The following is a 7062-nucleotide window of genomic DNA, read 5'->3' as shown; positions in this document are numbered from 1 at the left end:
TTCTATGTCAGACAAGACATGTAAAGTTTCCTCTGGTGAGGAATCTTTGCAGAAAGTTGAAGTCTGTACTAAAAGGGTATGATTCATGGAATTTGTTTGCTGTGGAGATGGATTCATGGTTAGAGATGTTGGCAACTTAAGATCTGCTGACATAAGCAAGTGAGCAAATTTGCTAATATAAATTAATGGCCTGTATGCTTTTTTCTTTACCCTGACTCATTCTTTGATCATTAGGCAAGAGAAGCAAATTAAAGGGATAAAAATAGGGGAAGAGAAGAGCAAACAATGCCTATTTTCAGATGACAAGAAAATATATGTTAAAGATCCCCAACATTTTATCAGAAAATTTCTAGAAATGATAAACTTCAGCAGTGTGGCAGGATACAGAATCAACTTGCACAAATCAATAACTTTTCCAAACACCAAATATACAGATATGGAGCTCCTGAACAGACTCAAAGAAAATAAAATATCTAGATATAAACTGAAACAAGGTAGTGTAGGACCTCTCCAATGAAAGTTTTAAACTACTGAAGAAAAAGACATGAGGAAAAGAAAAATTATCCCCTGCTCACAGACTAGTAGAATTAATAACATGAAAATCACCATTTTTTTCTAAAAGCTATTTATAGATTCAGTGTAATCACAACCAAAATACTCATCTCATTATTCACATAAATAGAATAATAATAAAAAAAAAACTTCTAGAATTCACATGGAACCACAAATTCCAGATAATTAAAACAATCCTGATAAAAAGAACAATGCTAATGGCATTATTACCATTTCAGGTCTTAAGATATATTACAGAGCTATAGTAATAAGCAACATGGTACTGGATAAAAAAGAAAAACAGATGTGTAGACCAATGGAACAAAATCAAAGACCCAAATATGAGTACACATAACTTCGGCCATTTATTATTTGACAAAGATAACAAAAACATAATCTGGATTAAAGAAATTATCTTCAACAAATGGTGCTTGGAAGGATAGGTGTCCACGTGTAGAAGAATGAAAGTAGATCTGTATCTAGCACCTTTTAGGAAATTATGGCTTAGGAAAAGACATAAATAAAAAACTGAATCACTTAAACTGCAAGAAAAATCATAGGCAATCTCCTCTGTGACATTTACCCAAGAATTTAGGCCAACACCTGGCAAATGGGACCCATAACACTAAAATGTGTTGGCACAGCTAATGAAACAATCAGCCAGGTAAAGAGGAAGCCCACAAAGTGGAGGAGAATTTTTCTTAGCTATTTTTTCTCATAGAAGCTTAATGTCCAGAATATATAAAGAACTCAAAAGACAAATAATAATAATAAAAAAACAAATGATTTCTTAGAAAAATGGACCTTGGACATGACTCAAGAGTTTGCAAAAGAAGAAAAGAATAGTTAAGAAATATTTTTTAAAAATGTTCATCATTTCTGGAAATGAGGGGAATGCAAACCAAAACAACTTTTTCATCTTACCCCACCAGGATGCCAGATATCAGCAAGATGACCTACAACAAATGCTGGAGAAAACGTGCATGTTCACGGGGTTGTAGAGAGATGAAACCACTGTGAAGAATTCTCAGAAAGCTAAAACTAACCCTGCCATACTATTACTTGGCAAATGCCCAAAGGCGTCAACTTCTCACTCCACAGACACTTGTTTAGCCATGTCCACTGTTGCTCTGTCCACAATCGCTAAGAAATGGAAACAAGCTACATGTCTTTCATCTAATAAAAATGGATAATGAAAATGTGGTATATATACACTATAGAATAGCTTTCATGTATAAAGAAAAATGAAATCATGAACTTTGCAGGTAAATGAATAGAACTAGAAGAGATCTTACCTTACAGAAGCTTCTCAGCTTCATGAGGTCCCATTTATTAATTGTTGACTTTAAGGCCTGGGCTGTTGGTGTTCTGTTCAGGAAGTTGTCTCCTATGCCAATGTGTTCCAGGCTCTTCCCCACTTTTTCTTCTAACTAATTTAGTGTCTCTGGTTTTATATTGAAGTCTTTGATCCACTTGGACTTGAGTTTTCTGCATGGTGACAAATATGGGTCTAATTGCATTTTTTTACACGTAGACAACCAGTTAGACCAGCACCATTTGTTGAAGATGCTATCCTTTTTCCATTGAACAGATTTGGCTTGGCTTCTTTGTCAAAAATCAAGTGACCATATGTGTGTGGATTCATTTCTGCGTCTTTGATTCAATTCCATTGATCAACCAGCCTATTGCTGTGCCAGTACCATGCTGTTTTAATTACTGTTGCTTTATAGTACAGCTTGAGATCAGGTATGGAGATTCCTTCAGAGGATCTTTTATTGCACAAGATTGTTTTAGCTATTCTGGGTTTTTTATTTTTCCATATGAAGTTGAGAATTGAAGTTTCAATGTCTTTAAAAAATTGTGTAGGTACTTTGATAGGGATTGCATTGAATCTGTAAATTGCTTTTGGTAAGATGGCCATTTTACTATGTTAATTCTCCCAATCCACGAACAAGGGAGATCATCCACTGTCAACAGAACAAAGTGACAGCCTACAGACTGGGAAACGATCTTCACCAACCCTGCATCTGACAAAGGTCTGATATCCAAAATATATAAAGAACTCAAGAAATTAAACAACACCAAAAACAATAACCGAATCGAGAAATGGGGCTTGGAACTAAACAGAGAATTCTCAATAGAGGAATAGCGAATGGCTGAGAAACACTTAAAGAAATGCTCAACCTCCTTAGTTATCAGGGAAATGCAAATTAAAGCAACTCTGAGATTCCATCTTACACCCATCAGAATGGCTAAGATAAAAAATTCAAGTGATACCACATGCTGGTGAGGGTGTAGAGAGAGAGGAACACTCCTTCATTGCTGGTGGGAATGCAAACTAGTACAGCCACTTCGGAAATCTATCTGACTTTATCTCTGAAAATTGGGAATAAAGCTTCCTCAAGACCCAGCTATTCCACTCCTTGGAATATACCCAGAAGATGCTCCAGCACACAACAAGAAAATTTGCTCAACTATGTTCATAGCAGCCTTATTCATAATAGCCAGATCACGGAAACAGTCTATGTGTCCCTCAGTAGAAGAATGGATAAAGAAACTGTGTTACATTTACACTATGGAATACTACTCAGCTATTAAAAACCAGGAAATCCCACAATTTGTGGACAAATGGATGGGACTAGAAATGATTATAATGAGTGAGTTAACCCAGAAGCAGAAAGAGTCAAATGGTATATACTCACTTATAACTGGACACTAGCCCAAGGGTCATTCCCATGAAAGTCTTCACTCACCAGGAAAGTGGAACAGATGGGAGGGCATCCTATTGGGACTCTAGGTGAGAGAAGCATGGGAGAATGGGGAAATAGAAGGATCCAGAGGGTCCTAGAAACCTACAAGAAGAACATTATGATGGGCGGAACCTGGCCCGGGGGTCCTGCTCAAACTATGGCACCAGTCAAGGACAATATGTGCAGTAAACTTTGAACCCCTACTCAGTGGAGAGTGGGGACTGACTTTCACATGAACTCTGGTGCCCCATATTTGACCACATCCCCTGGATGGGGAGACCTGGTGGCACTCAGGAAGGATAGCAGGCCACCAAGAAGAGACTTGATACCCTATGAGCACATAAAGGGGGAGGAGATCCCCCTCAGTCACAGTCATAGGAGAGAGTCGAAGGGGGAAAGCGGGAGGGAGGGAGGAATGGGAGGATACAAGGGATGGGATAACAATTGAGATATAATATGAATAAATTAATAAAATATATATTAAAAATAAATAAATTGAATCCTACACTAGACAGCTACAGCATTAAGACTGCATGGTGTTGGCCTAAATTGGGTGTATTAATCAAGGGAATTGAATTAAAGAAATAAATAGAACTCAACACACCTAAGGCTACTTGCATTTTGTGCTTTTGTTATTGTTGGGAGTGGTGGTAGGTGATTTCTTTTGTAAAGAAGTAAAAATTACACACTGAAAAAACAAGCAAACCAACAGAAAGAACTAGAAAAGATCATATTGAATAAGATAATGTGGATTCAGAAAGATAAGTGTCTAACGCTCGGTCAAATAAGAGTCTCCTAGCTCCATGTCTTCAGACGTGAGAACACAGTCTAAAATATCTCCAGAAACCAGGCAATTAAAAGGGAGCATTGCCAGAGTAGGGTATGGGAAGCAATAGAGAGGGAATAGCAGGGTACAGTCATGTGATCAGGGGAATAGGAGAAAGGGAATGATCTCATAGGGAAGGAGGGGGAGATAAATACACAAGGAGTATAAAATAGCAGTCAGGATGTCAGAAAAGGCTATAAGGAATCATACTGTTAACTACCTATAATACATGAATATGTCCCTACGTATATGGCTTTATGAACCTTCTCATCCGGGCTGACAATGATTCCTCCAAGAGCCAAAGACCCTAACAAAACCCCCAACACCAGGCATGACAACCCCTCTTGATTTGTTGGCCAAGGCTGTCCAAGAGACACCCAAGACATACAGCCTACCGCTTTTGCCCTTTGTTTCCTCCCAGGGGATAGAAGGTGATCCCTATTACTGAAGATACCCTGCACTTCAGACACAGGGCCCCGAAGACCCTGAACTGGAAATGACCTGAATTCCTCCCCCCAGAAGGTGCTGTGCAAGCTTCCAAAGGAGAGAAACAACCAACAGTCTTACCCAGCTATGATGCCTTATGGATCATATTCTGCAATCCCATTATACTTCAGAGCCTGAGGCAGGAGGATTGCCATGACTCTGGGGACAGTCTGAGCTATGTCATGAATTCCAGGGACACCTATGCTACAGATTGACGTGCTGCCTCAAAACCAAGCAAACAAATTAGCTAACTAACACCAAACACACCATACGAAACCAAACCCTACCAGACCAAAGGGCTAAAGATGCTGCGTACTTATAGAGTGCCTGCCTCCTCTGCACAAGGCTCTGGACTGGGCCTTCACGTGCACACACACACCCACAGGCACACACGCATGAACACATGCACACATACACACACACACACACACACACACACGCATAAAATGATAAGCTATTGCTGACACCACCACCACCACACCACTACTACACCACACCGCCACTACCACCACAGCACCCCCCCACCCCCCCCACCACCCCCATCACCACCTCCACTACCCACACCACCACCTCTACCACCACCACCACCACCACCACCCATCACCATCACCACCACCATCACCATCATCACCACCACCACCACCCATCACCATCACCACCACCACCACCACCACCACCACCACCACCACCACCACCACCATCACCACCACCACCACCACCACCACCACCACCACTACCACCACATAAAACAAAACAAAACATCACCCCTTCCCCTATTTTGGCCACTAAACACACCAGGGTTCCCATTTTCTTCCTTGTCAGCTATCTCTGATCCTCTCTGGAAGACTCCACTGCTGTCTTTGCTCAGAGCACAGTTTCTGGGCTCCTTTCCCTATGATTGGTCTTAAGGTCACCCATGTTTCAAGCTGTAAAACTTTCCGGGTGACCCTTCCCATAAGGCACTCTCCTTACCTTGTTTCCCCATGGATGTCAAAACCACTGCATTGAAAGCATCACAACAGGCAGCCAGGGGGGAAGCTGTGTTTTGATGGATCCTTATTTTCTTGGTTATTCTTTGACTTAGTGATTTATTCAGCTCAGTAAAATCTGAAATTTAAAAAACAAATTCAAAGGAAGAGAGAGTTTATCTAAAACTTCAGCTGCAACTTTGCTCGCAATTGAATCCAGAAAATATTTTGTTATTGATCTACTATTTCTGTTCCATTTATCCACTCCCCCCCCATTTATAAGCCTAGAGCTCTCAAATTGTCTATTAACCATTTCTTAACAACATGTGTTCTCTAGAAAAAATTCAGTGCACTTGTAAATAAATTTAAATGATATCTGTGAAGATTTTAACAATTTTCATCTCTTATGTTAACATGCATACAAGGGTACTTGAGCAGATGCCACACACAAATTTACTGGAGCAGCATTGACAGTGGTAAATGAATGGATCCAGGCTTACTCACAGGGAAACAGGTCCGGGCTTAGTCACAGATAGGCAAGTCTTTGCTAATTATAATTACAACGATGCACAGAAACCTAAGGTCTTAAATCCCAAGAGGGACGGTCCAAGCTTTCGACTGTGGATTTTGTAGCTGTGTGATTCAGTAGGCGAGGATTACTCTCCAGCAAGCTTTGGATATAAGGCCAAAGTGAGTGAACAAAAATGGCTTTAGTTTTGTTTCCAGTTCGTGGTTTGTGGCTGCAGGAGAGGAATTACCAGCATTTTGCTGATACCACTGGGGGCTGAAGCTCAGCGGAGTTGCAGTCGTAGGAAATGATTAGCTGCCGGGCAGGAGTGTTCCCACCAGCCTGAGGACACACAAAGCTAGGCTTTATTTCCCACTGCCTAGGTCTGGTGACTGCTGGTGTCAGGTCCACGGGGCTTCCCAGAAGACACCTTCAGCTTTGGAAAGGCAGTGTGAAGCATGCTGACTGAATTTGTTTCATAAACCCATCCGGGTTTCTTCTATTAGTGCTTTTGAAAGCTACCCCCTTCCCCGTTTGATTTCAAATGGTATCAAATCCCGTAGCGTTTGTTTATAGAACTTTCTCAAAGCTAGAGCTGTCCCCTTGGATGCTTTCTCTGTTGAGGTTTTGAAGTGAATCCCTCTGTTCTACCATGTGTTCCAATCTATTAAGATTGTTAAGAGTTTAACTGGGTTTCAAAAATTAAATTCACTTTCCCTTTTTGACATGTATACTTAATAAATATTATGTGCTTCATGTGTGTAGTTAAAATATCTATAAAATGCTAGAAAAGTTCAACTTCCAAAACTCTGTGCATCAATATTTAAAAATAGCACTTGTGTACAGCTAAAATAAGAATAATTGATAAGAAAGGGCGTTGAAAATGACATGTCTTGGGAAATAATTTGATTTATCAGACCACTTTAAAAATTCTATAGAAGTTTTTTAAATAAAAAATTTTATAGAAGGAAT

The sequence above is a fragment of the Acomys russatus genome, chromosome 3, assembly GCF_903995435.1.
Source record: "Acomys russatus chromosome 3, mAcoRus1.1, whole genome shotgun sequence".
NCBI lineage: Eukaryota > Metazoa > Chordata > Mammalia > Rodentia > Muridae > Acomys > Acomys russatus.
This window is presented reverse-complemented; position numbering follows the sequence as displayed.